We start from the raw sequence: 15039 nt of genomic DNA, 5'->3' as shown, positions 1-15039 counted from the left end.
CGGACATTACATATATTGGATACTGCTAAGAATTTGCGTATGCTGCGCGGATGAGATCTGAGATTTAGATGTTGCTATTTGTAGACGCAGCTTATTGCGTTGGAGCTGAGAAATACTATGGTTACCCTCTGTATTAGATTTGATAGTAGTAAATCTAGCTGCTGCTGCGAGTTGTGAGTTCTTTATGCTCTTATGTTAGCTACTTTGTCTTCGGGATGAAAATCAGTGAAGGCATCTATTTTTTTTCAATTTAGATGGAAATGTGCAAATTCTAAATTCATAGTTCAACAACCTGAGCTGAGAATGGTTCGCACTCTTGCGCATAAAACGCGCGTGTTATAAAATTTAGATTATTTTTATAATATATGCGAATTCAAATTTGTTATTTTAAATTTTGGTGTGACCACTAAAGATGTCGATTTTTCTTCACGCGCATATTATGCGCAAATAATTTACAGCAATAATGAACGTATCGGCTGATTTGGATAGATGATCTTTCCTATTGCGTCAAGTTAGTTGAATTATTTGATGAATTCGTACGAGAATATCAACTTGTATCTGTAAAACTACATGTTCCAAAATAGCATTGGTTTCCTCTTTCCCATTGTTGATCTTCATTACTTCCTATAAATTAATAATTATATAATATGAACATTTATTTATTATTAATTAGGTAAGTAGTTTGAGGTAGGGAGAATAAAATCAACTTGCAAGTAATGTCGACACTAGACTTTCTAGTCCGTTTATATTGGTAATTAAATGAAGGGATGATTCTATTTACATCTGTACGGATATAAAAATACGTTCGGACAAGCTAAAAAATTATATTTATCAGGTTGTGATATGGATATTGACTTTTTCCTATCTTACTGAATCGTGCACCATGGATTAGGACAAAAAACGCATTGAATGAAAACTTTGGATGTGGCTGGTGAGGAATCTGTCGTGCTTACTTTTTCGTAGAAGTCAAGCCATCCATAGTAGTTTCTTCTTTCTTTATGTCATTATTTCCTATTGCAGTTGCTAAATAACGCATCATTTTCATTATCATGAAAATAGTTGTTATATAGAAGGTTAGCTAACCACACCTGGAAAAACATAGCCAGCCTTCAAATCCTGTGTATGTACAGGATCCAGGGTTTGGTATTAAATTCATCCATTGTAACAAGTCGGTAATCAGAAGCTCTATGCCCGTGGTCTGAAGGGTTTTCCATATTTTTTTATGTGCACGCACATCTACTGGCTGCGCAACTAAGTTTCGGAATTCTTTTTATCAATGAAAATGAAAAATTTCAAGAGAAATACGAACAAGTCGGGAAACCGGAAGCGGGACGCTTCAGATAGAAAAGGTTTTGCGTATTTCTTTTATAAAGACATTTGAGTGTGCGTTTGTCTCATTAGTACGTATCACGTATCACTTTTGGGTGATATTGATATTCAAAGCCTTGAATTTGCAAAGAAGTGACAATTTTGACCTATTATAACTTTGGTAATAATAGTGCGATTTCCACCAAAGCAGGATCATGCTCCATGTTATAGCCTACATTGCTGGTATGCTATAGCCTGCATTGCTTCGCGGCGATAAGATGAACTTAATGGGGGTTCTGCAGCCAATTACTGAAAATTATACTATTATTAACATTATTTGAACAGATATCACGAATATGGTCATGAACGGTGGAAATGCAATGGCACGGAGCGTTGCCGTGCTGCGATATCACTCGTTCATTCCTGTGTCTCATCCACCCGCAGCTCATGGTGTACGATTCCTGTGTGGTCCCACCAAACGCAGAGCATTGTCTTCTTTCCGAACCATTCCCCTTCTTTTCACCCATTTCCTTCTTTCGTTTGGAAATACCTTGGCAAGTCATGTTTATTGCCTCCGCAAGTTGATCTTGCGTTTGTATATAATCTTGGTCCAATAACGCTTGGAGATCGGCGCCTTTAAATGTTTTTGTTTTTTCCGGGCGATATCTGACCTCGATGCCGAAATCAGTGCTTCTGAAGCGTTTAAATAATTTTTTTCAGGTAGCCATATGCCTCTTCAAGCAAACGATGCGCTTCAACTGCATTTTTTTAAAAATAAAGTAGAAAAGCAAAGCTTCTGACAAATGACGTTTGTTGGGCACAAAACTCGATATCATTCAATGTTTTAAAAAATATGCTTGCGTTGTCATTCTTGGTATTGTGACAGTTTATTGATGGCAGATATGCTAGCACTTATGCCTGAAACTCAGGAAGTTAGTTGCCCACCTAGTATGAATGTTTGTATGTATAATATGCTAAACTATATCTGTTAATGCGATACTGGGATTACGTTTATCCTAGAAAAGAAACTTTGAAGTATTATAGCTTTGTTGATAATAGGAATTTTCACCAGACTTCATGACAATGGTTTCTTGATATTGATGCCACCATTCTACCTCCCATGCACTTTTCGCAATCGTTTTTTAAAACTAAGACCTGCTTCGGAAAATACTCATTGAGGTTTAGAATGTATGGGAGCACGCATCCCATTTAAACTCGTCATTCAGCCCCTACGATGGAAGTTTTACCATTATCATCAAATTTTGTCTCAGCTGCTATAACCGCTTCCGAATAAAGTCCGTGTAAGATAAAGTGAGTAAGCCGATTTTAATGAAGTTTTGTTTTATATAAAATCTCAAAAATTAGAAGGAAGAACATGCATATACATATCAGATATATTACAATGGGCCTAGTAATGATGCAACTACAATTCTCTCGTAAAAAATATAGATGCAGATATGTATGGCTTAATATCTTTCAGTTAGTTTCGATAATCAAGATATAACGTTTAAAATAAAGCGATAGTATGAGAGTTTACTCATGGTTCATAAAGATAATCGTTGTTATTAAAATGTGCTTCCTAAGAAGTTTAAAAGCGAATGCGCTGATTGTAGAATGCGCTAGTGAATCTGGAATAGTATTTTGTTGTCGAAAGTTTGTTAGGTGCCATGTGTAATCTTATCATGCCAAAAAACAAGAATTTTTTGATTTTGTATTCTTTTAACTTCTTGTTTACTCGATTTGGGAAATAAAAGATTACTTTGTAAATTAAAGCGGAGATATTTGTTTTTTTTACTGTGCCTATATCAATACTTCGGGATTTTGTAGAAGGGTGTCGTACTAGTACTCCAATTTCTTTTGATATAAGCACAATATTCGTAAATAATTGACAAACTTGTCTGATTCTTAGCATATATACACATAGTTTCCGAATAATATAGCTGATTCGGGGTAATTAATTTACGGTAAATTTGCAATTTGATGAATTTGTTTAATCCTCTTAAGGGCTTCTCTACCAAAAAATTATTATTTGGGGATCATTGTTTTCTTATGAAACATTAAAGTAAAGTAAACACGTAAGGCTTTTACCCTAGGGTATGGACCGAATTTTTTTACTTGAACATGCTAGTTCTGGTATAAGGATGAGGCAGACTAAAATCCTGAATTCCGCGACTCGCCAACCGCCAGCGCAATCTAGTATATCTAAGCGTCTAAAAGTTGACAAATGCGTCAGATCAAATGTGCTGCTGTATCTTTTTACCATGCAGATACTATTTTTCCTGTAAGTCTACCTTCTGAATTGCTATATTTACAAGTTGATACCATGCGCTGTATAATATTTGCATCGAGATTTTTGGTAAAAATCTGTTCCAGGCTACCTCGTTAATCATGAAGATCAAATTGGTCACCTTTACAATTCTGTGACTTTCCGCGAATTCGCGTCACCAAATATTTGCAATATGTATACATTTCAATAAAACGCGTTAAAACGTATGCGTGGCAAGAGTGCGTACTCTTATCTAAAAATATTCAAAATACAAAGTGATTTCGCATTTTTCTTTCCGAAAAATTAGCTTGTGTTTGTAGGGTGCAAAGCTTATTCTATAAAATTCAAAGTTTTACTGCTTGACTAATGACTTGAGTGACATTGGGAAGTTTTTGAAACGCGGATGCATGAACTGATGAGGGTAAATAAGATGCGGCAAAATGCGTGAATAATGCGTTCCTGCGTTTTGGATGAATATACATATCTCGCAATAGGTCAGATGATTTTGAGGGGCAAATGTGCAACGATCAAAATAGCAATCTGTTTTTGAGCTGATATTTGAGTTTTTTTTGTATTATTATTAAAATTAACTTAAATAATGACAATATGCATGCAAATATTTTGATAGGCATTTTAATTAATGCCAAATTGAATTATGAAGGTCAATCGGCCATCAATCTAGGATGTGCTTTTATCATTTACTCACTTTTTAAATTGTAAGTTGTGAAAATACACACAAATATAGTCCTACTTCCGGAAAAAAATAAATAAAACTCCGATTCAGAAATACATAATATTGATTTCTCGTAGTAAACATATCCCCAAAAAATGGCCGCTTAGATGGGTTGATTGGGCCTATTAGCGGTAATTAATCTTTCCACGACAATAAACAATTCAATCTCTATTATGGTTCTAAATCATATTAAAACACTACAACCTATAGATCGAAGATCCTGGTCCTTCATTCATTTCAAGTCGAATCTATAGTTGCTATCGAGGGAAATGTGCGGAATAGTCCGTAAAACCACTCTAGGTGGTCTAGGTTACTTAGAGTCGTTGAATAACTGATTACTTGCTAGAGTTCAAAGACTTTAGAAAGGGCAGTTGTGTCAAATTGATAACTTAAAGAAAGGAATTTTTGAACTTTCGGGGATTTCATTGTGTGGTGAGTAAAAGATGAAAGTCTAGTGGCCGAAGGGTACTAAATTTGTAATGAAAAGAGAGTCGTTTGTGGTTGAAAGATTTGTAATATTACTTCCAGGATTTCTTCAGGAATTTGTTGACTGCAAATTTCATACTAATAATAATAATCATTGGCGCAACAATCCATATTTAATCAGAGCCTTGAAGTGTGTTAGAGCACATCATTCAAGACCGTAACGGTACACTACAGTACACTGTAGTCACTCATAGTCCACTGTAATTTTCGTAGATTATTTTAAATATGAATAAAAATTCGAAACCCGCACGGAACTGGATGTAACTCAGTGATTTTATCTGTATAGCGTGCTAACCCAAAGTCCAGATAAAGGAAGAGGGTTTAAGGCAGCGTACTTTGCTTTATCCTAAAAGTAAAATGATCAGGAAAACAGTAAAATAAAGTATAGTATAAGTTACCCCACAATGATAAATCCTATGTGATCTTTCTTGGTGGCAAGTCCCACGACAAACCGGCCAAGAAAACGAATTCAATGGCGCAAAAAAAAAATCATGGTGTTGAACAAAGGGTCTGGGAAAAATGCTGGGGCGTGCGCCTCAGTCGACGAGGGAGGACAGGCCCCGGTCCTGCTGAGAAACAATCAAGGCTTCTTGACGGTGCTCCAGGATGTAAGTTCAAGAAAAACAAATTTGAGTTTGCACCCTAAATATTAGCACCTTCATCAGAAAGACGGAGGAACTTGGAAAAGCCCTTCGGAAGAGGCGTATTGTTAATTGCGCTCCACGAGAAACTCGATGGTTCCGTGCCAAAAGCTTCGACATTGAACACGAACGGGGAAAAAATGGCTATAAATTCTTCTATTTTGGTAGCCCACATATTTAATATGGTGTTGGTGCAACAATCTCTGCACGGCAGGCAGGTCATTGTCACCGATAACGGGAGGGGAAAGTATCGATGACGAATGTAGCCCCCTTGGAATCGGCTTTGGACTTCAAATCTTGGTGCAGAACATGACACTTTGTAATATTAAATGTCTTTCTGATAATGAATATAAGAGGAAATTTACTTTTGAAGAAAATCCAACTTTTTATTGACGTCCCTGTTTTGAAACTCTATTTTCAACCTTGGGAAATGGAAAGTTTGCTTATACGAATTGCTCACTTACCCATATCTATCGGATTTTGTGTAGAACGAAACTTTATTGAAATCAGCTTTTTAGCTGTTCAGCTGTCGTCTGCCACCCTCAACTTAAAGGGAAAGGGACACTTGAGACGAAATTTAATATTGCATGCAGAATCTATCAAATTCTAAATAGGCTGTGAGTGAGGTGAGTTTTGGTTGAGTTGAAGAGATAAGTCCCAGTCCAAGTAAAAGAAATAACTTGATCGAAAGAAAGACCTTATTATTTAGCGTTACCTTAGATTGAAAAGACGGGAGGCGAAGGTCAGAAAGAATAATATGAATATTACTGATATTTAACACAAGTCACTCAAAATAAATGAGTTATAAATAAGGTTAATAAAATAATATATCCCTCCTATAATATATCTCCTCCTTCAGCCAGCATGCACCTCCCATTCGAATTCTACTAAAAAAATCTATTTATTGACGTTCATGGTCAGACCTGTATTTACTCAAATAACCAAAAATATTAGGAAAAAATATGCCAAAAGTATAAAGTCAAAGTGGATAAATTCTCTATATTTATCATTAAAATAATTCTTAAACAGATTAGCAAATGTCACAAGTTTTGACATTGAACCAAGAAGAGTTGAACATATAACATCACCGAAAACGGGAATATCCAGAAGCATTTCCACCAGTATCATTGATATGCATTTCCTCTTGATTCCATCTGTTGTCAAATACAGGTTTAGTTCATATGTTTAAATAAGTCTTTCTTCTTATTCTTCTTCAGTGCTTTGCCAGACCATATCCTTGGTAGCCAGTATACCTCTATTATGATTTACTAGCCGGAAGACTCGAGATAAATCATTCAGTAATCGCGTCCTCCACTTATGCCATCTCAGAAGCTGCCATTTTTGTGTAGTGTTTATTCAGATGGTGTTACGGCTTCGAATTTCTTATTGACCCATGCGTTACACGTTCTCAGTTCGCTGCACACGCCACAGTATTGTAACGTTTATGTTCTTCTGAGTCTACCTGGTGCTGAGATTCGTCATAAGGGACGTTGTTCGAAACCGTCTTATGATTTATCTAAGAATGTTTTCGTATTGTATCCATATAGCAACGAAATTTTTCAAATTATTTTATATATGGAAATGTTGTTCTTCCTATGTACTTTATTTGATGCTATTGTTGGGAGGACTAACTAACATCATTTTAAAGGTTTTGTGTAAATAAAACCTTACTAACATCGGTTCATTACTTAATCTTCGAAAGACATTGGCCCGAACACGTCAGTGTGTGGGACTTTCCCCACTAAAGCTACCACCTAGTCGCCGTTCGCTACCCCCAGCAATCACCATATGCCATTACACCACGAGACGGAGCTAATTAACTTTCTTCCATTCATGATTGTGGGTGTCGTAATTTCCCATTCTCTTCCGCCCCTTTCACTTTACGCTGGACAAATGTAAACTCGAAGCTATCATCAACTCATGTCTGCTTCAGGATACTGGAGTCCTCTGGCTGAGGGTAATACCAAATGAAAACAAGTCAAGCTCGACGCTGCTGATTTTTTATGGAAAAATATGGTTCCAATGATGGTTCCATATATAAATAACTTATAATGTATATTCGTCGAATACACCTGATATTCAATTCGATGTGGTACTGACATTTTATTTCTTAGGGATTAGTAATTTGACGCTAAAAAGGCAACTTTGAGCTACATTAATTCTGTTAATAACAATAGGTTTTCCACCAAACTTTCCAGTATGCCACTTTATGTGAAAACCCATATTAGTACATGGGTATTAATTTTCAAAATATAGTTATACACTATAATGTTGTAATTTTGTTTGTGCAGGTAGCGTAACGGATAGTATTCTGGGGCCTAGATGCCGTGTGCATTGACCATCACAACTTTTTCAGATTATTGGGTTGACTGGTTTCTGAGAATGGGTTTTGAAGTAATTGGCCCTTTTCGGAGCCACGCACTTCTCTTCTTTGCAACTAATGTTAAAGTTAACGCCTGCTTGGGAAACTGCTAATCCAGACCTTTCATCTGATACATCTGTTACACCCTTCTTTTAGATTTATGGGGATCCCCCACCCTCTTATGTTCAATGTATAGGCCGGTCGCTTACTATCGACTTCGATGTTCAAGGCAATCTTGGCGAGTGAATCACATGATCATTCCATCGAAGACGCCCCTAGCGCAATTTTTCCATAATCAGTGCAACCCCATATCCATCGCGAATATCCTCATTTCGTGATCAAAGACGCGTCCCGCCACTAGTCTAATAAGGTTTTCCATTGAATAAAACCTTCAAAAGGCTTATGGCTCAGATGCATATTGACATAAGACAGAAATGGGTATGGATAGTGTACAATTTAAGAAAGGCCAACAGAGTTGTCAGTAGATATGCCATTATTTAAGGATGGCCAAATCGGCTGTCCTGGCAATAGAGGAGGAATGTAGGCCTATAGTTAGGGGAAATAAAGTCCATTTTGCAAACGATATCGATCATAGGATAGTGACAAAGTGACAACTGTTGCTCTGTTTGAATCTACTGAAAATCCCACCGTTGGTTTTGTTGATCCAAGCACTGGTGTTCAATTTTCTCATTGAGTCGTAATGTCAAAACCCAGCAATGGAACTGATTCGGTTTTGGAAATAAATTATTATTAACAATAATCGTTGGCGCGGCAATCTAATTGGACCTGAAGCGTATTAGAATATTTCTACTAAAACCGTAACAGTTCACTACATGACTGCTGTACCGTGTAGGAGGCAATGTGTCAGCATTGCGCTGACCTGTGAATATTTCTCTGATTTAACTCAGGTATGCATCCACAGCTGAGTATCCGACATCCAGTCACGATACAAATTCCTCTGCCACCAGTGATATTTGAAACCCGAAATGCCGCTACCACAGCCTAGCCTATTATTGGTTAAGCTATGACTTCAACAGGCTTTATGGTCATTGACATCACATGATTCAAGGAACGTAGGAATTAGGGTAAACATGCAAGTGTTTGGTGTACTGTGCTCCATCGATATATTTTAAACAAGCACATAATTCGGAACCGAAAACGATATTCAAGAACTTGATTATTTCGCGGATTTTTTTACGCCTTCATAAATGGACATTTCATCATGCGGAAAAACAGGGATATTTGCTTCAAAACTTTAATTGCTCAAGTGCCCTAGAGCACCAGAAGCATATATTAATTGCAAATTCGAAGTTATTTAGAAATCATGCAACTTCCGGTTTCGAATTTTGTTTCAAATATTATAGATTACCACTAACAACTCAAACAGCTTGATTTAATCATGCATCAACAGATATTTGATCAGTCGCATGACGTGTCTAAGCCTAAACACAGCGTTATCGCAACCCACATAAAAAGAAATGCTCCCATGGAATAAATAAGTTTTTTTGCAACCCTCCCTATCAGTTTTGGCCAAAGCACTAAAAATACTAAAAATTGTAGAATCCAAAAATCACGAAAAATTCATTGAGGAATCAAACATTAAGGAATGCGGTGGGGCAATTGGTTTTGCCAACGTCATTGAGGAAGTAGTTATGAATGGTGTTATCAGAAAGTGTCGCCATGCAAGACCTCGGGAGTGGATAAGCTGCAGCGTGTGTTTGCGTATTATCAGCTGGTAGTTGATTCAAAACGTTCCTTAATTCATATTTCTGGTTGGTGAGAAGTAAACGAAACATCACAAAAGATGAAAAAATGTGAAATAAGTTAGCTTTAAAGTTGCTGTTATCAAGAATATTGCAAAAAACTTGTCTCATGAATGATATGACTACATCTAATGTTTGCATTAATGGTTTCACACGAAAGTCGTAATTTGAGGCTCCTTGACCTTGCATTATTAGTTTTGACCGATAAGCGTCGAGGGGCACATGGTAACGATAAGCAAGGAATTGAAAGTTACTGAAAGGGTTTTGTTTGGGTCTTTGATTATGCTTCACCATCCCCTGAAAATGAAAGTATTCACATACATATATCGACGCTACGGTTGAAATGATACATGGGAGCAGATGCTGATTTTTGCTGAATGATTCATTTTCTACCGCTAAACTGTGGAGCATGTTGTCGAAATTCATATTAAAAGAGTTGTTATCATAAGGCATTTATTTGGGCAGCTTTGTTATTTTACTTATATTTATTATATTTTTGGTATAATTTAAATAAAATGCAGGTTGTGCAGTCGCAGGTGTTTATTCCGAAAAAATGTCATTTCCACGAGGAATGATACCTATGTATAAATAGAACAGATTTTAAATACCAAGCCTAAGTAGGCGTAACAACACGCGCCGTGTTTCTCCTTGTGCACATGCGATAATGCAATTCTGACGATTATCGTCATAATTTGAGGACGTTGGCTCTGCTTTGAAAGCATTCAAGTTTATTGCCAACATTCGCTTTATTGGACGGTGATCGCACTCTAGGTCGTTTGCTTTGATGCCAAATGATGTGATGGTACGAGAGTGTTGGATGGAGGCATATATGACATTGCCTCAATATCTCTTTGTGCGAATCTAGCGCTGATGCACACGTAGTCTTTTAATTTGTTTTGACTTTGCTATTTTAGATTGAGATATTCATTCATTCGCTTCTAATTCACTATAAATAACTATTTGAGTTCGGATTTGAGAATATGATTGGAATTCACACCAACAACAGCAAGCTTACTTTAAAAAATGCAAAACGTTCCGCCCTTTCGAGCAATTTATATATTCAAATTTTAAAACCATCTGAATAAGAACCACGTAAAGGGCGCTTTATTTTATTATTATTAATATATTTATTTTCTAAAAGGAACCAGCTATAGGCATGCCCATATCAAATTCAAATGGAAACAAAAGGCCTACTTCTATTACAGAACTACATTAAGTTGACATGCACATGACATGGTTCTTGTCCTTTCAAAAGCTAATTCTGACTCACTTGATATTATGAATGTTGCATATAAGGAGTATCTTATGCTTGTGAATGAGCATAGCCAGACAGTGCTAATTCAGCTGACCTTAGGTTTGCGATGAATGGTGTAACCTCGGGGAGAATCTGAACATCTGATTGCGATTTAGCGTCCACGTAAGGCCTGATTAACGTTATTTATTCATTAATTTACTATGGATCTTCTGGCAACTGGGTTCTTGTAGTTCATACATGTGGAGCATTTAAGCTACTTCTTTAATTTCTCTTGTTTGAAGTTTGAAGGAGTCCGGCGTGCTTCGCTGCTAACGAATAGTAAAACACATTTGGTTTTTTTAGATATTTTTTTTCACGGTTTGTGTAAAACAAGACCTTACTAAACTCAATTCACTGTCTGTCTTTGGTACGCACTTTTTTCCCAAATGGTGCCATTGATCCGAACGAAATTTGGACGACATATGGGAACTATGAAACCCCACAAACAGTCAGTGACATAAATTTACGTAGACTTTAAATGGCTCTCCACACATGCAAAGGGGATGTAAAAAATGTTTCCATCGATTAAATAATGTGGATAATAATAATAATCGTTGGCGCAACAATCCATATTGGATCAGGGCCTTGAAGTGTGTTAGAGCACTTCATTCAAGATCGTAATGGTACACTACAGTATACTGTAGGAGGCAATCTGGTCAGCATTGCCCTCGCCCGAGATTATTACCCTGATTTGACTCAGGTACTCATTCACAGCTGAGTCGACTGGTATCCGACGTCAAATCACGATACAAATCCCACTACCACCAGTGAGACTTGAACCGCGACCTTCCGTACGACAGCCTTGTGCTCTAACCACTCAGCTATCCGGACACTATAATGTGGATACCCCACATAAAATGGAAGGTCTCGATTAGTACTTTCCGAATCTGATATTAGCTCTCACATGAATTGTAAAGTCCGCGAGTTAAGCACACTTAAATTGAGACAGGACGCATTTTCGGAAACTATATGAAATCTAGGCCTCAAAATATGCCTCATTCCGATATCTTAATAACTTTTTGAAGTTGTTTGAAAACCCCCTTTAAGTTCATCCTAGAAGTACCACATTTTGCACCAATATCAAAGGACAATGCGTATGTATGTAAAACAAAACCTTATTAAAATTGGTTTACTGTCTGTCCGCCTGTCTGTCTGTCATACGCATTTTTCTCGGAAACTGTTATAGCAATTGTCACCAAATTTGGTGGAAAGTGTGGAACTATGAATGCCCATGCATACAGTGAGTTGCACCATTCTACGTAGAATTTAAGGGGGTCCCCATACATACAAAAGGGGGTGTAAATATTTTTCACCAAATATAGTCATGTGGTGGTCGGTTGGTATTTTCCGAAGCCGATGTTAGATTTGACATTTGTTAGGAAGGTGGGGAGTGCGGGAAGTCATGATCATGATCATTTCTTTCACGGACCCATTCTCAGAAACTACCCAACCAAAAAATCTGAAAAAAAGGAAGAGGTTTCTACTATATGGTGCCTAGGCTCCATGCTGCTGCTGCTCAAATAAAGTTGATAATAGTATATTACTATAATTGTTGCAATTGACTGAAAAGTTCACCTTAGCATCACGAAGGCAATGTAGACTATACTATAGAGCATAATCCTACCAAGTTTAGTGGAAATCGCGCTATTAATAATAAAGTTATAATAGGTCGAAGTTGTAGCTTCTCTGCAAGACTTTGAATGTCAGTACCACGCGAAAGTGGATATGCTCACATAATATTTGCATATACTAAGGCGCTAGGTTTTAATGGAACATACTCATTCAAATGTTTTTATAAAAGAAATACACAAAACCTTTCATACCTGAAGCGTTGTTTTTTGGAAATATTTGAAAAAATAAGTAGTTTTTTGTTTGATTTTGTAGTGCATGAATAAATAAATTTTTTGGTGTTCCCACTCTAAAACATGTTTCATACATACATATTGACGACGAGGGAAGCACGGTTTTCCCAAATTCACACCACACATTTGAAGCGTTTGTCTTCAAGTTTTATTAAGTATAAACGCATGGGCAATTGAAGACGTCGAAATTCAAATGCCATGTCTGTTGGTATTGATAAGATGCACAGTGTCAGTACAACTTCTCCTTTTGCTTTGCCGATCAAATTTCGCGTGAATTTTTTTACAGAAAGTCTCCTTCCATTGCATTTTTTTTTAATTGAGATTTCAAAGAAGTATGATCGATAAACCAGATTTAAAATTCAAACGATGCGTTGGAATACCGGATGGTTCCAAAGAAATCAAGAATTCAACCAGATAATTTACTACGCTTTCTTCATTCGAAGCAGTATCAATCGATTTGTATGATACCTGGCAATTTTTGTTGAATTAGAAAATTTATTCCATCAACATTTGTCTTTTTTTGGTGCCAAAACTGCGCGTTGTGTTAACCACTTATGGTTTTTGTAGGTCTGAAAAATGTTTGGAAAAATGCGATCTATTAGTTCTTCTTTGATGGTAAAATTGCCCAAAAGTTATTTCGCAACCTAATAAAGCCGCCATTTAAATCCCTTGTGTAGCTGAAAATAAAAAAAAAATATATATATTTACACGGCGAATGTCATTTTGTTCAATAAAGAATAACAAAAAATCAAATGCATGTTTAACAGTTACATCTGTTCATAACGCGAGTTCGATGCAAAAGAACTTTAATATGATCAGTCACTGATAGGTGGTTAACATGTATTTGACAATGTGTGTATTAATTCTGTTAAGGAGAAGTCGCACCGCGTCCTTAATGAACTATTGTGTCCTTTTTACTGGTTGCAGTGTACCTATTAGCTACAGCATATCAAGCAAGCTCATAACCACTAGAAATTTTAGTATACTCCCTACTTCCAAATCTCTCAACTTTGCAGTATTATGCCAGTATTCTCCTAGGTGCCTCGACCCACTTTGTGCGCTTGAGTTCGTATCCACCAATAAGCACCTTCAACTGCTCCATCCTCGTTAGCTCGTCGAGTATAGTTCCAGCCATTCTAGCCATTCTTCTTCATTTTTTAATGTGATAGCCATGAATCAGTTTCCGATTCCAGAAAAGGGTTCTAGCCCGTGAAAAAGCGCCCCTGCTTCTTTTTTGGCCAGTTCGGCCGCTTCCTCATTGCATTCCAAGCCAACATGGTCTTGAAGCCAGATTATGAGAGCCGAGCGTATTCAGTCTCTCAAAACATTTCCATTCCAGTGTAGAGTTCACCTGGTTGGATCTAACTGCTTTGATCTCTATATGGCTGGCAGTCAGAATAGCAATGTTCTGCCCCCTATAGTTCCTTTGTAGATTAAAGGAAGCGCATCTGTCTCTGGTGTATATTTCTGCCTGGAATATTACATATTCATTTTCCCTGGACCAATGACCCCCGCATCCGCTCCTTCTGCCCAGATTACCGCCCCATAGGTAATCATTGGTCTTATTATTGCAATGTATATCCAAAGTACTATCTTCTTTTTTCCTGCTATGGACTTGCAAGTCATCAGAGCTTTGTACTGATGAAGGGGGTAAGTTGCTCCCGAAATATATATCTACACCGATAAATAAAAATTGTAGTTTGGAGGAAGCTACTGGTCTATCAATTTTAGGCTAGACTACAAATAGCAGACAATACCTAATCTCAGTCATCGGAGACCTCGTAGATTTCGGCAAGTGTTTCGCATGCGTCTTCCAGAGTAATTTTTGATCTAGCGAAATTCCCAAATATTTTACCTCTATTTCTCGTTTCATCTCCATTCCATGTAACCCTATGGCTTTCAGGCGATTGAGCGTTTCCTAGTGAATGGTACTATAGTGGCTTCGGCTGCCCCGTCTTCCTGCACCAGCACTAGTAACCCTTAATCCAATTTGGATTTTATCACATAAGGTATTCTCATATTAGCGACTACAAATTAAAACAATTTCGTAAGCGTAGCCCTAAAACTTTATTCCAGTATTTGTTAGTTGGTCTAGGAGTTAATCCACTACTCGACATAAATAGTGGTAGTATCCCGCCCGTGGATAACTTTGAGTATTTATGTTTGACTACCCTCGAACATTTTGCCCATCGAGAAAGCTAGGGTATTTCCCACTCCCTTGTGGATCAGGGCATTTTATATCTCTGCCCACCTTAGCCTAGCTTCTAAGCATACCTCTTTCGCTAGTTTCCAGTTTTTCTTTCTTGCTCCTTTGTCCGTTGTGC

The sequence above is a fragment of the Hermetia illucens genome, chromosome 1 (genome assembly GCF_905115235.1).
Source record: "Hermetia illucens chromosome 1, iHerIll2.2.curated.20191125, whole genome shotgun sequence".
Lineage (NCBI taxonomy): Eukaryota > Metazoa > Arthropoda > Insecta > Diptera > Stratiomyidae > Hermetia > Hermetia illucens.
The sequence above is the reverse complement of the archived record's forward strand: the minus strand, read 5'-3'. Positions refer to the sequence as shown.